The sequence below is a fragment of the Bombus pyrosoma genome, linkage group LG10, assembly GCF_014825855.1.
Source record: "Bombus pyrosoma isolate SC7728 linkage group LG10, ASM1482585v1, whole genome shotgun sequence".
Lineage (NCBI taxonomy): Eukaryota > Metazoa > Arthropoda > Insecta > Hymenoptera > Apidae > Bombus > Bombus pyrosoma.
Genome location: NC_057779.1, coordinates 13,594,488 through 13,620,594, shown reverse-complemented (window position 1 = coordinate 13,620,594; position 26,107 = coordinate 13,594,488). Strand labels below are relative to the sequence as shown.

The following is a 26,107-nucleotide window of genomic DNA, read 5'->3' as shown; positions in this document are numbered from 1 at the left end:
GCTCTACTCTTGAAAAGGCGTACAAACGATGTAAGAAATAGGGAATGAGATAGAGCGATAAACGGATGTCTAATTGACTGAGCTAACGTAGGAGTTAACGTAGGAGCTAACCAATCAGATAAAAAAGAGAATTTCCCCGATTTAAATTTATTTTACAAGATGTATGTATATTATAAAGATTTATATATGTCTGTAATTAATAAAATTTAAAAAAGGCATATAATTATATACATATACACACTTATATACAATTAATGAAACTTAAACAGTTTTTCCCGAGAAAATGGTTGCGACTCTTGGCTCGTTTGACAAACTTGTTTCTTGTGATGAGTACACGATGTAATAACAAAAAATTCGACCTTGAAATTCAAAATCAGGGACAATTTTACGATCACTTTTATGAAAGTGTTAATTTTTCAAAGTTTTTTTAGGAACGAACGTTTATTGAACATGTTAAAATACGTATCACAGGATTTATCCTAATACTATCAACGGCTTTTATTACAAAAGAAAATTAATTTTTCGGTTATTGTCATTTACTTGAGATTTCAAAGTTATTACTTATTTTTTTTATTATTCAATTTGTACTTTACAATTTGTCCAGCTGGACATTTGATAAATTTTTCTAACTTAATTGCTAAATAACATGTAGATGGCTACCCCCAGCAGGATACCATCTTCGAGTTTGACTATTTTATTTCTTTAGTGAGGTCAGTGGGGTGTTTCCATTTTAGTATGGAGTTATCGGAGAGAATTTACAATCTGCTTCGCTGGTGCATCACCAGGCATATTTGTGTTCAATATTTATGAAACGTGTATGTACAGGAAAAGGTATGTGCATATTGTGGGCTCTCTTTTATAGATTACAATAAAGGAATTAAAAAAACAAAGAGATTCGTCAAAATCCAAAGTAACCTTCAATTCTAAATTGAAACATAACAAAAATATCCCTTATAATATTCTTATTTTTACAAGTATTGAAATATAAGTACACGAAGAGCTAAAGTATTATGAAAATGCAAGATTTGAATCCCGATAGTTTCTCCCAACCCGACGATTAACAGTAATTGAACGTTCGGTTTCGTTAATGGAACTTCGATAACGACTGGTATCTGATTTTCCACCGTTTCATTTCATTGTGTACAGTGTATTAGGTTGTCTCGTTTTAATATATTAATGCAAATATCACAAGCATTATGTTAATTAAAGGACAATACCTTTAGTTAGAAAACTTTACTTTAAATACATCAATTAAAGAAAAACACAGTAGACATAATAGTAGACATGGACGATATTTACTTTTACTTTGCTGCAGTCTAAATTAGATAAGAGTTAAGTGATACATGATAAGCGAGGTTCTTAGTTAATAATTGGAAGTAATAAAACTCCTTCATATATACCATTTTCTCGAAAAATTTTTGTAACAAAATATCCATTTCAATTAAATGACACATTTTTTCATAAATATCAACTTGTGACAATCTTAAAAAAGAAGACACAAATGCGTATTAATATTCCTATGCGGTGTCATTAAACGTTGAAATATTAAAAAAATCCCGTAACTTTGGTTACCTTATTTCGTTATACGCACATAACTTGATAAAATCGACACGAGATATCACAATTGAATATGTTATATATATATATTTATAAACTATACAAAATGTACTACGCGTAAAACTACATGGATGATTCCGCTTTAATGCTTCAATCTAGCAAATTTTATTTTCATAAAGAGATCTCTTTTTTGCGCATCTGTAATACCTTAAAAATATTTTTCTTTCTCGTTAACGTACTTTTCGAAATATTTACGTTAAGAGATTAAAGTAGCCTTCCATGTATTATTCACAAGTATAAGAAAATTAGGAAGATATTCATCTCATCGTGTCATTCAACCTCATAGTTTGGAAATGTAATAGGAACAAATTCTTATAAATATATTTTTCAAATATCATTATTGTTTCATTACCAAATCAAGATTCCGTTAATAAAATATATATGTATACTATAATGTTAATTAAAATATACACGAATAACGATTTATGCATATATTGAATTCATCTCATCGAATTATATTTAATTTATTAAAATTTCAGCCAAGTCCACACTCGTGTTACCAATTATCGTGAGAATAACATCAACTCTGGACAGATTATAAACTACGATTAGGAAACTACAAGCTCGTGTTAGTCTGAAGTATTCCATTTCAAGTAGATCAACGAAATCGTGGTTAGCGTAATATAATCTGTGCATGCGATAATAGGGACGCATTGAATTAAGTATTCCTTTCATTACTATTCAAAGACGTACAAAGACAAAGACTATTTGCACATGTACAAACACAACTATTTAGGATAAAGTTAAACTGTTTAACTGTTTGTAGAGCAAACGAAATGGCAGAAAGAGTAATCTACTTAAACTCCTCTTCTCTTAGATTTCAGTGTCACTGATACTTTTAAAAGAGAATTATATTATTAGGTTGTCCGAAAAGTTTCTTTCGTTTCATAAGGTGATAATAGATGAACTACAATTTCTGTTTTACATTATTTTATTGAATTAGGCATGATCCATTTCGTTCTATTTCTATTATTACGTTCGTGCATAATTCAATAAACTAATATAAAGGAAAAAACATTGTGCGTCTATTATTTCCTTATAAAACGAAAGAAACTTTTCGAACAACCTAATATTTGGAACTTGGAACGAATCAGAAGAAATTAACGATTAGAAAATGAAGATATGCTTGGAATTGTTGGGGAAAGATAACAGAAGATAACAAATGATTTTACTAAAAAAATTACTCGACGCTACCGTGGAGAAAACTCCTGCTGTCAACAAAGCGAACGTATCACAGATTATTTGAAATTATTCAATGGTTTTCAAATAATTAATATAAAATGTTGTTTTAATGCTAAGTACTTCTTAGAGAATAACAGTAAAATTATAATTACATTCATGTTAATTTCTTTTTATGTTTAAAAAAATCATAAATCTGCCAAAAATGGCAGTATGGAAAACGGAATGGAAAAGGTAGTTATCGTCAATACTTGAAAATGTTCTTTGATCTTAATAATATTAAAGCCTGAGATTAAAATTTCACTAGTCCACGAAGTACATGCCGATATTCTAATCTAATTTCATCGTCGTATCTAATTTCAATAGATTTGTGATTATCCTGTATCACAGCAGAACAGCAATTCCCACAAATCCCAATCTAACCATTTCATTTCCATAAAAGCAATCTTTGACCTGTCTCCATTGTCCTTGGACCTAACAATGTAGCAACGACCACCTAGGAAGCCTTGTTGACGAGCTACTAGCAAGGCGAAACACCTGGACAAAACACAATTTCACCTCTCTTCCTCGCTTCTCTTTACAGTAGCAGGAATATCATATTTAATAAAAGACAATTTATGCTTCTCAATTTGCCTGTTTATTACAGTAATAACCTCCTCTAATAAATTCCTCCAATCATTATCCTGCGTATTTATCCTGCGTAACGTGGCTCGTAGTATCGCGTTAACACACCACACGGTTAAAAAATACCATAATCAATAAGTGCTAAAGACTAAGCTGAAACATCTAATCCGCTTTAAAGTTTCGCGTGGTTCGCCTATATCTGGGGATTATTGATTATATATTTGAACTGTAATTAAGGGAATGGAACACCGTCGAACTTATAAATAGTCGACAGAAGCTTGTCCGGTGAAAAACCGACAGAAAAAACAACAGTCGGTCCAAAAACGGAATAGAACGATCCAGCCATCGTGACTTCCGCGGTGGTACGAAGCGAGGAGTTGAGTGGCTTTATCAGGCCTCGTTACTGCGCTAAATCCATGGTACGAGTGGAGGAACACACTCGTGACGGACGTAAAACCCGAAATGAACTTCCTCGCTTACGGGGATTGCCGTTTTGGCCTGTGAAAAAGGGGCAAGTGGGCTGCCTGGTCAAACCACCGAATATGTACAATATACATATACATATGTATCTGCGTATGTATATTAGCTTGGTTCTTAGTTATAGATAGTCGAGAACTTTTCTACTGATTATCCCTTCTTCGTTTCCCAACATTACCTCCATTCATAGGAAAGTCATCTTTCAACGTAGTCGAGTAAAGACGAAGAAAGTTTGAGAAGTCTCAAGATCTTATAGGTATGTGTACATGAGTAAAGCTTTTATATGTAAAATTATTGTTATACGCAACTTTGGTTCTAGATTCTCTGTACACTGTACAGTGGCTCAGAAAAAATTTGAAACGGATTTGAAAATCTGTATAGAAGTTACAAACTATTTATTGGAAGCATACACATCTGCAAAGTATATGGGCAGTTGGTTATTTACTATATTAATAAACTACGATATTTAACAAGACCATCTTTAATACTAATTGGATGTTCAAGATTATTCATGCCGTATATCAATTTTTCTCTAACTGTGTGTTTACAATGTTTACAATGAATGTCTTATAACTTCTATGTACATCGAATTTCCGAGTGGCTTAAAACCTGCCGCTTTCAAAACCAAATTTCTATGTACATTTTCGGATTGGTTTCAAATTTTACTATTAGAAACGCGATAGTTGCGTCTCGTTAAAATGCTAACATTTCAAAAAGTCTCGTATAATGTACACAGTATACTCATAGAAATTTTTTGTAGCGAGTGTTCCAATACTTTCGAGAGTCACTGTATGTATTGTAAATTATTTACAGCAACAATCGGTGCTAGAGATGGTCTCGCCACATGTTGTGGGATTAATGCAATAAATAATTGTTCAAATAATTCAGCGATCTTTGCAAAGCGTGTGTAAAAAGTTAAAGGAAAAGTATGGAATTAAAGTTTTTTGTTGCAGGCTCTGGTTTCGAGAGAATCCAGTTTCAAAATCTACGAACGCTGAAATTTTATTCCGCAGCTTTTTTCGTACTTTCTCATAAAGAATCGCTTCGTACCTGCTTACACTGAACTTTCATCCGTATCCTATATTCACGCTGCTAAACTTTTTCCTAAATCTGTTGGTGAGAAGAGGATTTTTTAAAGCTTTCAATTGCAAAAGTCGATTCCGATTATAATAGCTACGGCAATCGTCTTACTTACAGCTACCTCATCGATTCATACCGGAATTTTAAATTTCAGCGCGATATTCAGAAGGTAGTACGATAAAATTCTTTATCAAATTTAAACATATTGTTTTTAGAAGGAAGTGGTTTTAATAAACGTCATATTATCCATTAGCCATTTTACCTTAATCATATTATTTTAAATAAACTGTTAAACAAGGCTATTACACGCCGTGCTTTGATTCAAAGTCGATAGAGTCAAAGGAAATTGTTAATCAAAGAGAAAATTCAACGAACAAAAATGTGATGGATGTTACATTTATAACGTTTTATAAAATGTTAAAATTGGTAGAACGTGTCTAATAAGAATATTGAAATTTTAAAATAATTTGGAATATTCAAGTTGTATACATATTCACTACCCGAAATATAATACCAGATTAAAATTGATTAATTATTGTCAAGTATAAAAAGTAAATATTTCTAGGCGTCAAGCAAAAGATAAGAGTCCTAATAATTAAAATATTCTTATTTAATGACATTTCAAATTCCAAATGATATATTTTTAAATTGTATAAACAATGTTATCCTACTCGATCTTTAACGCTATAATTAGATTTGGATGTCGTTCGACCCAACCTGCACGTGAAACGATTTTAACAATGGAAACTGACATTTGCAAACAGAAGTTTTTGACGATCCGCTGGCTCCAAATAGATTCAAGAGAAGGTAGCAACCGGGTAAATGGACAATTTTGATATAACGCTTGAAGTAGCGACGAAACTTGGCGCATTTAGTTTGAAAACTTCGATGACTTTAGAGTGCATTTTAATATTACCCAACCGACATTTCTGTAGATTATTTTAAGGTATTGGATTAACGTCCACTTTGTGGCTAGAAACTTGTTTCAGTATTTGATAATTAGTAACTCAGTATAATACTATTATTTACGTATTTAACTACATAATTTCCATTTTATCTCATAATTAACTCTCTGTTATTCCATGTTAATATCAACACATAAACTTGTGTAATTACATCATATTAAACTTTCTTCACAGAATAATCGCGTCACAAATTATTTTATTTATATTTTCTAACCATTAACTCAGTCTTAATATATGCGTATTTGTATTAATTATTGATTGATTATTTTATTATTACTATAGCTATTAAGTAACTGTTATTGCATACAATTCATATTTTATTTTAACCCCGATAGAATTTAAAAATAATTCCCTGCAGTGAAACGAAACTGTATTAGCCATTGTTTGAGGCAAAGTTTACAATATTTACATTAAATAGCGAATTTTAGATGTATAATATAATAATTAAGCAATTTTATGTCATTTCTAATTTCTTAAAAAGATCGTTATGGTTAAATTTCATTTTAAAATCCTACTTCATAATAATGATTATGCGATATGTAAATATGTTAGAGAACACTTTGTTAAGAACCTTTGTACTAACATCGATACACATGATTTATTTTAAACCAAATGTAACTGCTTCCTGTTCAGAGAATTATTTTTTTTATAAGAATTAATATTGGCGATACGAATTTGTCTTTCAAAAATATTTGGATATGAAGAAACTGAATAAAGCTACATCTCTCTCTCTCTCTCTCTCTCTCATATTAGTATTAATGCATGCTATCTAGATATTTACCATAGTAAATACACCGTGGTACGTGCGAAATGACGAACTCCGTAAAGATCTGGAAATCAGTTCAGTCGCTGAGGAAATTATACGCTGCAGTGACAAATACAAAACGAGATTAGACAATCATCCTAACGACCTAACCAAGGAACTGTACACAATGAACCTACCTAGAAGATAGCATAGAAAGCATGCTAATGGCCTTCTCTGGGAGTAATAAAACCACACTTTTGCTCACAAATTTACTATACTCATAATTGTTGTACGTACAGATGCTCTCTAGTGAGAAATCATCTATGTGTTATATTTACTTTATTATCCGGCGAAAAAAATTTACCGAATATTCCTATAGAACAAATTACAAAGTTGCTTCAAGTCTAAAAAAATAATCTAGATATTCGCAATTAACATTTTCTTTTGTTATTGACTTGACGTGTATGATATATGATATGATGCACCAAACATGACTATACAATGTAACTCCCTGACAAATCACTTGGTGTTCGTTTGACAGTTTCTTACCATACTTACGCTTACATACATCCGAGAGCAGCTTTGAAAATTGTTACTCTCGCTGAGATCAACATTTATGTGGACTTTTAAATTGTCTTGCTTACGTCATTCTTACGACGCGTGGGTATTACATGATTTAACAGCGAAACATTTGATGGATCGTGCTGGGTATATGATTCGTTTGACTGAAAGGAAAAGAAAATAAGGTAACTTCGAAATTCATAATTACAAACATAATGAAAAATATTCTTTTGTCTTCTTTGTCTTCTTTTGCCAAAAAGCGGAACGGTATATCGCTATTCAGTTCGAAATCCGGATTACGTCCAATGGCTCACTTTGTATTTTGTGTGATTGGAAGGGAATTATTCGCTATGAACAATCTACCAAATAGTAAAATGTTTGCCAATTAAATACAGGAATTAAAGGCAACAGCACTGTGCTTTTCGTTTTGTATCGGAAGGATCCGATAAAAGTTGTTAAACTGGATTGGAATGTTTCATTTTATCCATCCTATTCATGGCATATATTTTTCACGTATTGTTTGTTCTGATTTTTACAAAACTCTTTCAATGACGACTAATTAAAAATTACAGGAATGTAAGACTATTTGTCAGAATTTTTTTACCGAGAAGAATAGACAGTTTTTTTTTTTTAAAGTAGATGATCTTTCACTCCATAGAATGTTGCTTTCATACAAACGCATTATAAACATTTTTACAATGTCGTTAGAAACTTTACGACACAGTGATGGTAAAAAATGTTTCAAACGAACGAAAGAGATTGCGCACGTACTATTAAATTGCTTACAAAATATTATCCTGTCAAATAGAACTATAATAACACGTAATTCCTTCAAATTATAAATTTTACCAAAATAATATTTTCTATGTTATTCTATTGGCATTTTTAACAATTAATGAATCTCGTCCTTCTGTATGTATAAGAACTATGATATTTAAAAATTCTATAAATATTACTTCTACAATTTGTTCATTCTATGAGGATCGTAAGGTATAATCGATTTTCTAATACTCTGTGACCTTGGATATTGAACTCTATATGACATTTAGATGCTTGAAAAGCCATCTAATTCTGATTGATTGGCATTAAATTGAGTCTCTTAAATGAAACTGCTGATCAGTCTTCTGAATGAAACTGAACTAAACTTCTACTAAACCTGAATCTTCTAATTGAGGCTGCTGAGACACCAAATTCAGCTTAAATAATGAACCTCTACAATTCTCGACTAATCTGTACGATTAAACTTTATTAACTAAATCTCGAAGATTAAAAATCCTCCAAATTTCTGATTCATCTATCTTTCCGTAAACATCGGATTAACAACTTCGAAAGACCTCGCGATCACTCCAAAAAAGAATTTTGCAGTGATCCATCTGGCTACTTTGGAACGTCACCTTCAGGTCTTGACAATTGGTTTCCAAGTTTTTAATCAAGTATTTTTCGCTGCGCAGCTCCATCGGAGGCTCAGTCCCATCGGGATCCTCTGATTTATGACACGTTTGTGGCGATGAAAGAAATAACTTCTTTAAGGAGCAGGTATCTTAATATTTTGTGCGGGAAATGAACAGGTACGTTACAATTAATGCAGCCAGGAGCGTATTTAAAAATAAGAGCAATAGGTACATTAAAAAGAAAAGAACATACGCAGCTGTATAAAAATATATAGTAGAATTTCAATAACCAAATTAATAAAGGGATAACATTTAAAGATCCTATATATTTTTGATTGCTAAACTACATACATTTTTTAACGCATATAAATATCTCTGGAGTTGCAGCGTATTTTGTACTCAAAGCATTAAAACTCTTCCTCAATTCTCTTTGATTTTTTTTTTTTTAATATCAAAAGCCTTAATTTTTTAATGTCAGTGACTGGAACTTTCCCGATAATATGTAGTTTTACCAATGCTGTTGCATTTTTATCATTTTTAAGTTCTTTAATTATTTCGTGCTTTCTGCGCCAGGTAGAACTACACATTCTCATTTAGCTGTCATTGCCACACGCGTACGTTGTTGCCGTTACGCTAAATTATTACGTTCAAATACGACGGCAGGCTATGTTTGTATCAAAATTAACTTTTGGCTTTAATTTTTATTCCAAGCCGTAGAATTGATTTATCGAATGCGGACTATACATGTTCAGTGTTTCACTTCAGATGCGGCGCTGAAACAATGAACTTGAGTTTCTAATTTCTTTGAATTCTTGCTTTTCTCCTCCGAACAAGGCTATTCTGCGATTTGAGATGCATGAATTGCAGAATAACAGAAAATCAATAGGTTACTCGCGATTAAAAAATGAAATATTTGATGAAAAGTAACGAGAAACGCGTAAATCATAACGATTTCTACAGTGGTTTGTAATACAACACCCCAAACGTTTTTGAATTACCATAATGGCAAAATTGTTACGAACCCCTGGCACGCACATAGTCACGAGTAGGGCTGTCAACAGGTGAGACCTCCGCGCACTTTCCAACACGTAGAGGATTTTCTTCTTAACTTTCTACATATTCGTGTTTATTATACAGTTTGAACTTTCTTTTGTAGCGGCACATATGTCAATGGGAGATTCGAATCGAAAGAGACTCATATTGTTGTGCCTTGGAGTATCAACGTTGTTTTGGTTTGCTAGGTTTAAAGGTAAACAAACGCCGGAGTTACATTTGAACCTTTTGTAATACACTGATTATTACGATTTTATCACTCGTCTCTTTAATAAACCAACACGTATAATAATCCACCTCAGATCGGTGACCCCGACGTGATTAAAAGTGAAGAAAGGTGAACGTGTTACATTCAATATAGCAAATACCAATGAGGAAATACGCACAACAGACGACACGGACAGTGGAGTTACAGTTAGTCAAATATTCCGTGTACCTTCATTACGGCCTCACAGGATTGTGTTGTGGTTCGTCGTGTTGGAAGCGCAATTCAAGGTAGCGCGCATCACGACTGATACAACGAAATTTGCTCCCCTCACCGGAAGCTTCGAGGGTCAGTATTTGGAACAAGTCGAGGACATAGTGATAAATCTCCCGTCCACGGGACGATATGAGAAGTTAAAAAGCGAACTTATTCGAAGAGTGGCTGACTCAGACGGCACGAGAGTGCGAAAGATGCTGGAATGCGAAGACTTTGTCCTCACGCTCTGGAGGAGCCGACTACCGGCTCACGTCCAGCACGTCCTGCCAGCATCAGAAGACACAGAAGCTGAAAATTTAACTCGAATACATGAAACGCACTCTGTGAAGGGACGAATTGCCACCGTCGAAGCAGAAAGGACGGAAAGCGAGCGCCAAAACCGCGGCTCAGACCAAATGCAAGACTTGGTATGTCGGTTAATAGAGCGAATGGGCTCGTCGAGACGCCGACGTTCACGTTCTCGAGAAAGGACACAACCGTCCCGCCTATGCTGCTATCATGAGACCTTTCGAAACTGCGCAAGAAAGTGCCGAACCCCTTGCAGTCGGAACGAGGGAAAGCGGGACCAACCGTCCGTGAACGCGGCGTGCGACAACGGCTTCGCATCCCACCGCATATTCGTCACCGACAGGGTTTCGAGGATTCCCTTCCTCACGGACACCGGCACCGACTTATGCGTGTACCCGCGCAACAAATTGCGCAGAACAAAGACACGTACGATATAGACACGTACGCGCACGAAGATATGGAAAAACGGCGATTATGACACCTTTCGGACTTCTAGAAGCAATCAATAAGATGTTTGGATTTCGGAACGCCGCGCAAACGTGTCAGCGATTCGTTGATGAAATCGCGAGAGGTCTAGATTTCGTCTATGCGAACATCGACGATTTTCTATGTATATATACAAGGTGATACAACGCGTAAATAAGAATTTTACCATAAAACTAAATGATCGAAATGTGACAATCCTATAGACCGGATAAAATCCGCCTTCCTTGTATATGACGACATCAAAAGACAAAGCGCCGAAAATCGCGACGTGTTAATGCCATCTGAAATTCAAATCAAGCGAAATGACAAACGGGCAAGTACAAGCGACAAAAATGCGAGAAATAAATGTGTTACACGCGTGGGTAGGAGAGTCAGATTTCCTGATCGGCTACAGGCAGGTTTCAGGTCAAGCGGTAGAGCTCGCTGGACTTGGAAAATTTACCTACGAAAACATTTGTAAACCAAACAAATAAAAAAGAAAAAACGTTATCACTGGTAAAGGAGTGATGTAGCGGCACATGAGTCAATGGAAGATTCGCATCGGCAGAGGCTCATATTGTTGTGCCTTAAAGTGCAAATGTTGTTTTGATTTCGTAGGTTTAAAGGTAAACAAACTCCGGACAAAACATTATCGCCGTTATTTCTAATGACCAACCGGTGTTACATTTGAACTTTTTGTAATACCACTGGTCGATACAAATAGACGAAAATGCACTCTAGGACAATCATTATAGCGATTCATATAGTCGAATAGCGAGCGTAGAGTTGAACAGTAGCATTGAGCGAGCGACGATTACGACCGGCATACACTGTCTCTGTATTTAAAGTGATTTTAATATACACTGAGTGTTACAATTTTATCACTCGTCTCTTTAATAGACCAACGCATATAATAATCCAGTTCGAATAGGCGGTAGAATTTATCGGGACGATAAAATTTTTGTTACACGTCACAGTTACCGATTCGAAATATTTTATTTTTAAATATCGTTGGAAAAATACTTGCTATTAACGCTGGATTTCTTCAGCCTCTTGGCCTCCATCTAAACAAACTAACAAAGTCGATGGTCCTAGTTATTATAAATTTCTTTCAATCTGCAACAATTTATTTTCAACTAATAACGAATTAGTTTCAAATATCGGAAATGGTTGATGGTTTGTTTGCATTTTATCATGAATTTTATTTTTTGTTTAGTCAGTTTGTTTAATCAGTTTGCTATGTTATGCCTTAACATTGTTGCTATATTGAACTTCAGTAACCGTAGATGAATTTTTATAGAACTATGCAAATAGAAAAAAATAGTAAAAGCTGCAATGTTACATTTTCAAAATAACGATTGCTGTCTTCAAATATCTTCAATGATTTCACTTGCAATTAGAGGAAAGAATAAGACATGATATTAGCTCTTTGTGATAAATTATTTTCTTTAGTGGATTCTTACGTTCTTAATATTCCCTATTACAACCATTTAATTAATTAATTCACTTAGAATATGTGCTTTCAGCGTATTACAAATAATTTTTCAAAAACGCATGATTCCAGTGTCCTGAACGCTTCTATTGTCTATAACTGCTATGAATGCATTATGAAACACGAATTTGAACTATAAAGTAAGAAAGTTATATTACTTAAACAGCTTCATGAAATTAAACGTGCAAGATTTATTCGATTGAAGATAATATATCTTAAGAAAATTAAATAAATCCAATTTCAACTCTGGAGCTTATAATTTGAGAGTGTCTTATAACTGCATTACATACATTATCTTTTATATTATTTATATTATCTTTATATTATCATTTAATTTTTTATCATTATAATTTTAAGAATATGAAGAAAGACGAAAGTTACATATGTACGTTCGTTTTATCTTTTAAGCTCTTTTCATCAAGACTGAATAAAAGTCGACAGAGATTCGACGTCAAATTACACAAGATTTACAATAAATTCTTAATCATGATTTAATAAGTAGAAATGAACGATTACTTTCTTGTATTTGCCGGATATTGTAGCTAACGAAATAACGCACGAACCGGATTTATTAATGTTAAGGGATTGGTTCTTGATAAATATCCATACTGATCCCATGGATTAATGTCATCGATTTGCGATCATGAACTTTCTGTCTATGTCTACAGATATTATAGCCGCTATCCTATCCTTGAAATATTATACTATTTTTCTTTGGTATGTATTTCTTCATTTCTTTACGATATTTGTTAGTATCTTAGTTTCAAGAAATTACGTAAATCTTTTATTAAATATATCTTCTTAAAAATGGGATAATTTTAGTAGACGAAGAGCAGCATATTTGGAGCCTTGCTGGTAATTTAGAATATTGAAGTATCTAAGAAATTATTAATGTTATCTAATTTATAACACCGTAAAAAATAGAAGCAAGTGACCTGTCAACAAATGACATTTGCAGACGAACCGTAATTTTGACATCCCCGAGTCAATCTGCAAAGTAACAGAACGTCGTTTGAAACAATTTTTCAGCAAGTATTGCAATCGTTGCGATCATGGTCAAAATATGCCAAAACTCTAGAATTGTCGCGATCTATCAACTAAGTGACGGTCATTCAGGTTGCATCTGCTCGGTTGAAGTCGCGCACCTTGAACGATATGAACGTTCAAGGTAGAGGTCAATTAAAGATGTCTATTAAGCTGGTGTTTAGTTGGTTTATTTGTGGTGTCTAGTATAAACTGAAGATTATGAACTATACGTAACAGAATTAAACTTAGACTAGTACGTGATGAGTCTCTTATCTCTTGAAACGCCTGGTGCTTATATTCTAACCGTTAGTCTAGGGAGTGTGTTTTAGTCAACGTTTCCTATGAAGTGGGAATCTGTCTCTGTCTAATCCTGTAACTGTTGGACTGTCATGGGCGTCTCGCATGTGGTGCGTCTTGTGCGATTCATAGTTCTGGTCTAGTGTTGCGTTCTCATCAGGTGTTGAGGTTTAGGACGCGTGGTTCACTTTAGAGCGGACCCGTCGAGCACTTAGGATGCCACTTAGCCTCTCGACGTGGTCCGCGTTGTAAATCTTACACACCTTTGCAAGGTGAGAATTTCCAACTTCCGAAAACCGAGCAGATGTGCTGTCCATATCGTAATCCGAGTGAGGATCACTCAAATCCTGAACAAGAATAAATTACTTCAGCTACTCATTTGCGTATTAATCCTATAGTATCAATTTTGCCAACATTCTAAGAATACAAAATGTAACAAGAAATTTTAGGCTTTAATGGCATGTTACTAGTTCGAAATATTTACATACCGAAGCTATGAGACTGCTGGGAAGGATGCTACGTGCCTCTTCCGAAATGTGAAACACAGCAAAGACAAAAGAGAAGAGTAGATGCAGTGTTTCACGTGTGAAATGCGGGTACACTGTAAATATGTTGGTTATGACAAGTTACACCTGTGACTACCGCAAGTAAATTTCAAGGCACACAATCTGATATTTACCTGAGATGATAGTTCCTCTGCTGTGATGTTTGTGCCTGATTAGATCGTAAGCGGAAATAATTATATCATCTACTCGTTTTTTTAATTTTATACAATAAAGGTAAATTGGGATGCCGCTATTCCACATTACCTGCACCGTAACAAAATCGTTACTTTGTGTAATTTGTTCCATTAAATCAAAATTTCAGATACTTTCTGTTTTCAATTATTACTCGAAATTTACGATATAAAGATTTATTTGTTTCCCTATGATCTTACGCAGTTTTATTCCTTCCTATCCTCTGTTGTAATTTTTCGTAAATCTCAATGAAGATTGACGAAACAAGTGAAATTTATGACAACTCTTATTTGAATTATGTGATTTATGTGATCGTGATATACGCAATCTAACAATTTTTTAAGATAGATTTTTCTAATGCCAAATTTTGTTAGCTACAAAATACTAAATTTCAATATACAATCTTTCGCTAAAACTTACGTACGTATATTCTCTGTTAAACATCGTTACATTTGCATTGCAAGGCATTATCTTGCTCCGTTGCCAGTTTGTAACACACCATAAATTTACTGAAATCGAATCGTTACGTTGTACGCATCTGAATATCGACACGTCATGGCGTCGACAATGTACGTACAATCCAATAAATTCAGCAAATACATTCGTAGTCTTTCTACAGCCTTAGAAACGCCATCTGTGTCAGAAGAAAGAAGCTCGTGTACAGAAGCCAGGGAAACCGTTTTGTCTCTAAATCGTGTACACGTGTCGGATCGGTGTAGTCTCGGCGGCGATTTCCGTGTATACAGAAAGTTTCGTGTGTAATCTCGCGCTCGATCCAATAGTTATCGTTTCAGTATCTCCGGATACGAAGAAATTCGCCAAGGGAAGTCCGTAAACGGTAGTAAACCTGCAGAGTTTTCCCTCTGTGTAGAAACCGTCGAGTGCATTTAGATGGTAACCGATCTTCCTACATTGCAAGTCACAACATCAGTAGAGACGACTGACGTTTCCAAACCAGCAGCGAATAGGCGTGTCAGCAACATTTAAGGAGTGAATAGGAGAGAAAGCGAGATTTGTGCGAAATCGTAATATACAGGTGTTTCGCGTAGTTAAAACGAAAGTATAATTATAGCTCTGAAACGGTAGGAGATAGAGGAAGTTTTATTAGAGAAAATTAAAGTGTTTCGAATAGTGTCAACAGCAGTGATTTGTTGTACATCGATGTTGTACGTAATGTTAAATATTGCATGTCCATTTTTAGCGTTTTCGAGAAAAACAGTTTTAGATATTCAATGGTGCTTCACAAATAAATAAATAATTTTTGCATTGTATTTATCTTTGTCAGTGCTATTGTAAAATTGATTGCAAATTGTTCACTGATCCTTTTTAAGAACGTAAAATGACAATGGAGCATCATGGTTCCTGAAAATATCTCCACGTTAGATACAGTAAACAAAAATATTATTTTTGACAAATTTATGAAATGGATATAAAAAGACACAAAAACTAGAGTGGTATTTTCCGATGTTTCTATCTGTCGCATGTAAAGTTTTACAAAATTAAAATCAAAATATCTCTTAAACTAATCAATTTTCAACCTGCAAAGATAGTAAGCACAAAAGTAGTAAGTGTTGACGTATGTACACAAAAATAGTTTGTTCGGAAAAATAGAAGTGATTTTTAAATATTCTAAACGTCACTACTCGTAGAATGGCCACCTACATTAGATGATCTTTTATTCGAAAATATTTAATTTTACTTAATGAAATTCTTTTCTATCATCTACCGTTTGAGGGCTATAGCTTATATTCTAAATATATATCGTCTCATTATTTCGAAAGTGATACAATTCAGAAATGTTAGATCTAAGCAATACAATTTTGCATACAATGTTCACTCTCTCGAATCAGAATTAAAATTAAGAATTACCATTTATTCCCTTCAGCAATCTTTCTCCTTGCGATCACATTCACGAATTACTAAGTCCACTCTCGTCCACAGATTCACGCCACATTCGTTCATCCAATCATTAATCTATGTTCACTCTTACCTACCGAACTATCATTGCACTCAATAGCACAGTATTTTGTTCTATCTACAACATGAACGATACTCGTAAAACGCTAAATATCTTACATTTCGTTTTAGTTTATAATCCTAAAGAACTCAAAAGACACGTTTTACATTCGTATTCCGTTCTTATCACGTGTAGATCTCTCTTGTACCAAAGGATAATATAATGTTCCCCAATCTTCATCTTCATGTTTTCAATCTTCCATCTCTTAGCAGCGAGTTTGTCTTTGATACTTTAAATGAATTCGAAATAATCCTTACACAGCAAATTTTCTACTCGTACTTTTAATGAAACCACCTGAAGGTGATCTGCATAGCGAATTATTCGTCGGTAGCGAGCACGCGTTTTAAAGCTTCGCTGTTAAAAAATAAACGAAAAACGTATATACACAGAGTATTTCTTATTTCTGGAATCATCGTTGTTTGATCGTTGTTACTTCTTTCATCCATGTTTGATTCTAAAACAGCTCCAGTGTTGTTTTCCAAATTTCGGTTTCGCATAAGTAAGCGTTCATTTTCACGCAAATCTATTCTTCGCAGTAACGAATACCTATCGGTGCGAGTATCAACTTACATGCGTAGTCTCTTTAATCTGTTTCTTATACAAGTCTACATTCTCGTGTATAGACTTGTATTTCGCCGCACATATTGTTTAGCCACACAATGTACCGTATAACGTATTTCTACATATAGTGATTCTCCATTCTCGCTGCACACACGAAAATACGAGCCACTACATAGCAGTAGCAGCACACCAAATACATCTGCTGCGTAGTCTTGTGTTAAATGTTTCTTTCTCGCATGTGTACGCGCATACTCCTGAATGCACTGAATTCGGGTTCCTGGTTACAAGGGCGCAGGAGGGAGGCGTTACGCTTCGCCTCTCTCTCTCTCTCTCTCTCTCTCTCTCTCCCTCCCTCTCCTTCTCTCTTCCTCTGGCCCTTCGTGAGATTGCACACCGTGACCAACAAACTACTACGGTTTACGGGATATAACTCGCAGGAAGAACGAGCTCGGAAAGAGGAAAACGGAAAATGCGAGAAAATGGAGAAAGTCCGAGAAGAATAGACTACGTGCGAACAGCGAGAACAACGCACAGTCTGAAATGCAAAAGGAAAAATGGAAGAAAGTGGAAAGGGAGACTAGCGAATAATAATTATTTCCTTATACTTATCCTAAACGCAACACAGCAAATCAATTACTACAGGTCGATGTGGTTTCTTAGTTTCGACCGATTATTGTTATTATTATTATTATTATTATTATTATTATTATTATTATTATCTTTATATATTTAAAGTCGAGTCGATCTTACGGCCATTATTAACAACAATTACCATTACGTAGGATACAACAAGTTACTCATGATATATGATACATATGTGACACATAATATATGATATTTGGTATATGTATCATATATATCTAGAAGACCGGGCGGGTTTGATACATTTTGCAAGGAAAACATCGTGTAGACCTAAATATCTTAGTGATTCCTTTGATCTGAACAAAAATTATATTCTTGAACAAAAACAAATATTAACTTTTTTCAGCTTAAACGAGAAACGTGTTAAAAACTGTATGAAACACGCAAAATGTCTCGAGTTTGCCTATCTACCTATCATTTTATTGATTTTATATTCTCTAACTATTCTTACATAGTCAGTTTCATTATTGAGAATTACGTGAAACTCAGGTGGAAGGTAAAATTTGGTTCTATTTTGCAATAAAATGATTCACTGTGCTCAGTTCTCAATCTCGTGAAAATCACCTGATCTCTTCTATAATTTCAGTCAATATAGCACGAGGTCCTCTTCACTTTTTTGATCGTCCTTTTTCTTTACCTGTATTGTTACGTATAGAGAGATCATCTTGTTCTTACAAAAACTAATCGTATTTACATGTAGTTATAGAATATCAGTTAGCGCACCTCCTCCCTCCCATTCTCGACCCTCAATTCTATAGTAACGACGACAAAGTGAAGAAAGCTCTCTAAGCTGCAGAGCTTAACTCGAATAGCATTGAATTAAAATTAAGTTATCTAGGTCGTTGACGAATTCCTTTTCTCTAAGCTTCTTAACTGCAAATAGTTGTCACTTAATGTCCATTTACATTGAACTTCATAACACTTCTAAAATAATTCTGTCAATATTTTATTTGACGGATATCTGATAGAAACTGTTTCAAGAACAATATTACTAGTATTTTATACATTATTTCCTGATTCTTATAGAAAAGTATTAATGTTTTACAGACGTTAAAAGCTTATTTTAATAATTTATAAATGGTAATAATTATTTCTTCAGTTTCAAGTTACTGATGTAGATTACATCTCCAAAGGATTCACGTATGCCTATAACAAATGCATGTTATCATATAACGATATTATAACATTTGGTCAATACATAGCAACATTTACAATCATTATTAACAAATAAATATTATTTTAAATTAGTAAATATAAATTTCGTTAGCAAAAACTGTAGCCTCTTAAGATTTCTTCGATCATAGAATTTGTTACCGTATGTCACACATAACGATACGATCGAGAATAATATTTATTATTTTGGAATACGAGAGACACTTTGAAATCTCAAAACTTACCATCTCTGAAAATATTGTGCGACGATTAATCCATCCATTCTAACCGTAACACTTGTGACTTTTATTTTATTTAGAAGACACTCGCTCGCAATAGTTCGTGTGTCTCATCCTGAAACCAATCGCTTGATTGATTTAATACATGAGATTAAAAATTTAATCGTAGAATTAATAAAGATTAATAAATAACACGATTATTGAATCTTTCTTGATTAAAATCGAACGATCATATATGGTATAATGAACCGAAGCAGAGTTATATGTATATAGAGAGATAAAAAATTTCAAGAATTTGCAGAATACAATGCAACTCGCAGAAAAAGAAAGTGAAAAGAGAAGATGGATTACAACGTAGTTTCTTGTAGGAAAGAAAAAATTATAAAATATCTCAAATAAAACGGGAGAAATTGGCAAAGAGAATGAAACAGTGGGAAAATGAGATAAATTTTTTATGAAACAAACGAGGTTACGGTGAGAACCAAGCTATAAAGCACGCATGGAAAGAAAATATATACCAACGATGAAATATACGAAATACGTATTACAGTACATACATATTACAGTGAAGATATAGTTAGACAACCATAAAAACAGAAAAAAAACTCAACGATGGTTATGCAACAAAAAATATTTTATAGGATCATATACATACATGAAGCATGAAGATATATAATCAATAATTGTTATACAGTTACTCAATTATATAAAATGATAGCTGTAACAGCTGTTACGAGCTTTTCATTTCTCGTAATCTGACAGTTAAGAAAAACATTTTTTCTTCGATAAAATATTATAATCTTATTTACTTTGTCACGTGACATTATTAGATTGCGAATTTTTATGCATTTATAAAAAGTTCGAAGGTGCAAGAATACACACTATTCGTGTCATATAGAAAGATATATAAAATATGCAAAATAAAGCACACGGTAAAATATTTGATAGAAGCAGATGTTTATTTATACTTAATGAATTACATAACGTTACATAACATGAATTTGCATAAAAGATATAATCTTTTCTCTTTGATATTAGAAATGGCACCAAGACAAATTCAATAATATCAAATAAACTCGTATCTTTCAATAATTTCCTTGAAAGGCCGTTTTTAAATATAAAGTTTCTTACTTTTTATTAATACGTAAATAAGGCACGAATAAGAAAGTCATTCAATGATATTTTCTAATCGAATAGAATTATTGAACAAATTTGTCGCAAACTGCATCTCCTATTTGTCGTGCGTGTGCAAATGTTATTAAATTTAAATTAATTTGAAATGTTATTTAAAGTTTAAGTTAATTTAAATATTGTTTAAAGTTTAAGTTAATTTAAATGGTATTTAAAGTTTAAGTTAATTTAAATGTTAATTATTCTTAAAACTTTGACTATCAGATCTTTTTCACATGCATATACAATGGCGAATAAAAGAAAGAAGAATTGGTACACTATGCATCTCAGTAACTTCTGTATTAAAAGCATTTTACCATATTGATAACGGTCACCCATTCTGTGGTCTATATGTATTATACTTATTCATTGCTCCTATTAAATATAAATCCATTTTATAATTTCTCCATAAACTTTCTTTTATCTCCCACCATATTTATATTTATAATTATACAACGATCATCTACTAGCAAACAACTTATATTCTACGTGCATTTATCTCGGGAAGACTGTGCCAGAAATATTTCAATGATCTCATTAACTAAGACATTCGATAATCTGCGAACAAACTTAACTCTAAAGCATGGACTACTGGGAATATGCCTACAAGCTATCGGTTCCAACTCGTATCAATTTACCGAATATTCTCATCAACAAATTGTAAATTATCTCCAGGAAAATAAAAAACAACGATCTAAATCCTCATGTATCTACACTAACAACGTGTCTTTATTGGTACTGCAATATTTACATATATCGTACTTTTAACGTATTTTTAATTTTCCATGATTTAGTATCTAACAAAAACACAATACAACACTAGTTACATTTTAAGTGTTAGAAAGGGATTATCGAAAAGTGATCTTTACATAAGAGAACATAAAACGTCTGAAAAGATGAAATATTGTAGAACGGCGATACGATAGGAATACTAAGGAGAGAAGCAAAGAACGATTAGGATGCTTGTACTATTCGTATAGCGGGTCGTACAATAGTAGAGATGCTTTCGCGGTCTCCTAAGGGAGCCTGTGTCGAAACCGTTCCATATCGAGTTCCTTTCTGTATTACATGGTTTATCAGAGAAGCCAGTGCCGCGGTCAAGGATGGGACGCATTCACAAGCAACGCTGGACTCGTAGACCTTTAAGATCGATCGATGGATTTTACTTGTGCCTCTGCTTCTTCGACCAACCAAAACGTGCCTTTTGTGCGCGAGGAAACGTGTACGCGTGAACGTGTACGTACTTGAACAAAGCATGCTTTATCGATTTTACGTCCGTTCGGTTTTATTCTTTTCTCTTCGCAATAATAGCATCTTTACATGAGATAATGCAGCAATCAGATGAAAATTTAATATAACCATTGAGAGACGAGATAATAATTTAAGATATTACAGTAGCTTTTATAGGAACTGGTCTGAAAGTTTACCTTCCTTTCTTCAACGTATTTCAAGTTTAATAGGATCGTTCCGATGCTTTACGGGATAATTTGTCCTCTGGTGTTATTTTTACGAACGTACACGCGACAAGTACGTCATTGTCTTAACAAATATATTTTCAAAGATGATTGTCCCCTTTCTTCGTTCTGTAAACGTAGTGGCCAATTGTAGAATTTCATAATCGTAGACTTGGCTACTATCTTTAAACATCTTTCGTTTCTGTCCTCTTATTTTTCGATTATTTACATATTGACTATCAGGCAAATTTTGTCTGCATGGCTGTTGCTTACCTCAGCATAATATATTATAATATGCACACGCACGTAACATGCGCTTTGTAGTGCATCTAATATTTTACATTAGTGTTATCCTCGTAATATTAAAAGTAATATTAAAAGTATTGATAATTGTATGGATCTTACTTTAATTTAAATGTTATAGTTAATTCTGACAATATCGATCACCGGTGTCTTATATGGTACCTTCGGATTTGTAAGTTTAATAGCAATTGTCGGAGCCCGTTATGATAGTCATATCAAAAGTCTTCGTTCTATCCTCAAGCAGAGTTGAAAGTATTTACACGTGCAAGTCCACACGGATTTTATTCTTCTCAAATTTCGTACACTTCTTAATTGTATTTTTATTTATTCTTACTTCTGTCCTTCTTTTATAAGCTTTATATAAGTCTCACCTTTTATTTTTACCAATTTTTTGCTTATAATAAATTTTGGACAAGGTCCAATCGTGCTTCCTACTTCGTTCTTGACTTTTGCACACTTGTTACATTATAAACACCATAGTTATTGCTTTTTAAGCTGATTAAGTTCATAGACAGACATTACGAATAATATTGTTTTGAGTTGAATCTTCTCGATTGTACATTTTCGTAGTTATAGAATATCCATGCAGAGTGTCGTATTTCTTTGTATTAGGTTGTCCGAGAAGTTTCTTTCGTTTCACAAGGAAACAATAGATGCACAACATTTTTTGTTTTATATTCTTTTGACCATTATTTTTTTTATCCTACAATTTACATCGTACGATCCAGTTTGCATTACGTGCAGTACATTAATACGTGTAATAAAATATAATATAAAAATGTTTCGCATCTGTTGTTTCCTTCTAAAACGAAAGAAACTTTCCGGAGAAGCTAATACAAGTTACTCCTGGCAAAAACAGGAAGAAGCAACATAGAAACGTAGTCAGATAAAAACGGTAAAGCGTGGAAATGGAAATAAAATTCAACAAGGTTCCTGATTTTTCGTATGCGTAATATTCTGTAGGACGTCTATGCATTTCGTAAAATACAATCTAGGAATAGCCTCATTTAAAAAGACCTTTGTTCAATTCATGACCTCCCTTTGTTAGTGTTATTAGAGAACCTACTTCCTAGAACGCATTAAGGGAATGCATAGATTCTCTTGCACTCGCCATTAGAGCACAGAAGCCAAAGCACAATTCCTCAAAAGTCCTCGCTAACCATCCCTTCCGTTCAAATACATCCTTTGACCTAGTGTTCGCTATTCCAATGTCTAAAGTCTAAAGCACGAGCCAGTAGGAAAGGAGTCCTTGCCTGATGAGTCCACGAGCAGGATGAAGTTCAGACCTGGATGAAACAGAGCTTCCCTTCTCTTTCCTCCTCTCTCTTTCTGCTTTCCCTTGCATTATAGGTAACGATGGGCATTCGAACTTTAGTTTCAAAACGGCAGGAGATGTTTTTCAAGGCTGTACAAATTCGAATTACTTCGAATAGGATTTGATAGCTTAAAACTTCTGAAAGTCTTAAAAGTCGTGGAAGTCTTGGAAGTCGGTCGTGTAAATGCATTTCTGATATCTCGAACTTCCTGTTTCTTCTTTAATACTTGATGGCAATGATACTGTTTGGATTAAAGGATTCAGAATGCTTGTAAAATATTAACTACGCGCCAAGCTTTCAAAACTTATCAAAGTCAACAGGATATTCAGGACCTCCGTGACTTACGGAAGTTTTAAGGTATCGAATCCTCTTTGAAATGATTCTCGATATGCGCGCCTGTTCGACGCGATTCGAAGTGTTTAACGGCCCGTTACTAATTACAACAAAATCAAGCTCCAATGGAATCTAAATATCGTCTTATAGATAATTCTCAATCTTTTCTAGCAAATTGAGAAATATTCGTGTGATTTTATGGCAGCGTCAGACTTTTCTTCGTCTTCCAGTACGACCTGTAGAACTCAGCAAAATAAAACCAATATACATAAACTAGAAACAAAGTTTTATGATTTCTCAGAGAAGCGAACAGCGCGGTGTTATGGTCAGTGGCTGTGAATAATGCTCGTAAAATTATTACCAGTTACTCCGATAATTACAAAAATATAGGATAATTATAAAAGTTAATGATACTATGTTAAATATATCATGTTCCTATGTAAAACAAAGTTTATTAATACCAGCCAGAAATTTGTACAATTAGCCTCAAGCAAATTCTACGAATGTCAGGAATAGCCGTAATACCAATACTAATAGCTGTAATAAACGGAATGGCGCAAGCGTATAAATTCTCAATGAGTAATAACATAACAACAGTTTATATACATGCATTTGCACTATGTAACTGTGCTTCGTATACGCGTAATTCACAAGCATATTCGACAGTCCGATTACAAGTAAATCCAGGAAAGAAAAACTAATTGTTCCGAGCATTCATTTTCGAAGACAGTATATGTATCTTCAAATTAAATAATATAAGCAAACTATACCCGTGTCGTGGGAAACAACGAGGAAAAGTTTGAAACGCTTCTAGCTTATGGAGAGTGTAATTAAACAGTAACAGGGAAACTGCACGCCGAATGATTTCCAAATAATATTTCCACTCAGTATATCGCAGTGATTACTACAGAAAACATTAGTCGATTAATAAGATTACTTCGAAAGTTACTGCTGGTTTTAATCACATGAAGCGATGCTGTTAAAAGATTAAAACAAACGAATCGACAGAAGAAATAGTTTTAAGTACGCCAAAGATTTATCTGTAAAACGCTTCCTGTCAAATTGTTGTTGATGTTTGTTTACTACTGAAATTTATTGTTCTTCGTATTTTATATCGCGATAATCCATCGATTCTTAAATAGGAATTTCACGGAGATAATTTTCGTAATCGTGTTGTGCTTCGCAAATATTTACAAAGAAGGAGACACATCTGATTTCAATAATTTTTCAACAAATCGTCAAAATCATCACTTCGAGTACTGTTGTGAATATTCTAATCAAGGATCGCCGTTTATTAAAAAATTATTATCAAAAAAGGTTTACTCAAAAGTACATAACTTTCCCCATGCTGTTTACATTTAATGGAATGCTATTGTTTATATGTTTTACTAAAGATCTATATTTTTGATATTTCTTATGACTCCGAAGGAACTTGAGAAAAGATGACTCACAATCAATACAGGACAGTTTTTCTATCCTAACGTTGTGTGTACATTAAATGATACAAAATGAAATTCAACGAATTTCTCGCTTTAACAGCAAAATACGACGAATTGTTGAACAATTGACAACGCAGTATTAATAAGTAAATACATGGGCGGGTCAACACGTATTTCGTTTACACAATAATATTTCAGTCATTCGAAGATTATCTTCTACTTGGCTTACCAACCTTGAAATTCCATTGACACGTCTTATGCCACACCTCTGTAGGAAAGAATAGGAATAAACACGATTCTGAATGATAAATTCAATAAACTACAAAATTTAAATAGAGATATTAATAGCGAAAATACAGTGTTAAAAGAATTACATAAAGTGGAAAAAAAAACAATTTGAAATGACATGAGTGATTTACTGCACAAATACAGAATTTTTGCGAAGTTTGAGATTTTACATGCAACAAACAGATCTTGACTGTTTCTTTCTGCTGTATAAAAATCATATTCACATCTACTCGGTGAATTTGTCAAAAATAATATTTTTGTTTATCGTGTTTAGTGTAGAGATATTTTCATCTGTGTCGTTTTATGTTCCTAAAAAAAAATCAATGCAGAATTTACAAGCAATTTTATAATAGCATTCATAAAGATAAGTATAACGCAAACAGTATTTATTTAATTATTATGTAACATTCATCTTTTCCTCGAAAACGTTGGAACTGGTCATATAATATTTATGCAGCGAGCTATCGATGTATTTTGACTTAATTGCTGATATCGAGAAACATATTGAGAATGTTTCCAGTATACAAAGTAGATTGTTAGGAATCTCTGCGATCGAAGCTAGTAACGTTAACCGCTCGCTGCAAGCCACAATCTGTTGCAACTTTACCGACAATTCATTTGCCTTCATTTCACGGAAACTATACAAACTGCATTAGATTCTGTTTATGTTCGTATTTAATGACCCGCTACCAGGAATACAAAATTTATGTTATTT

General features: G+C 33.6%; 1 pseudogene; it reads right to left on the bottom strand.

The window, feature by feature from the left end:
* Window positions 1-13,661: 13,661 nt before the first annotated feature.
* On the bottom strand, window positions 13,662-15,204 carry LOC122571414 (annotated as a pseudogene).
* Window positions 15,205-26,107: the final 10,903 nt, after the last annotated feature.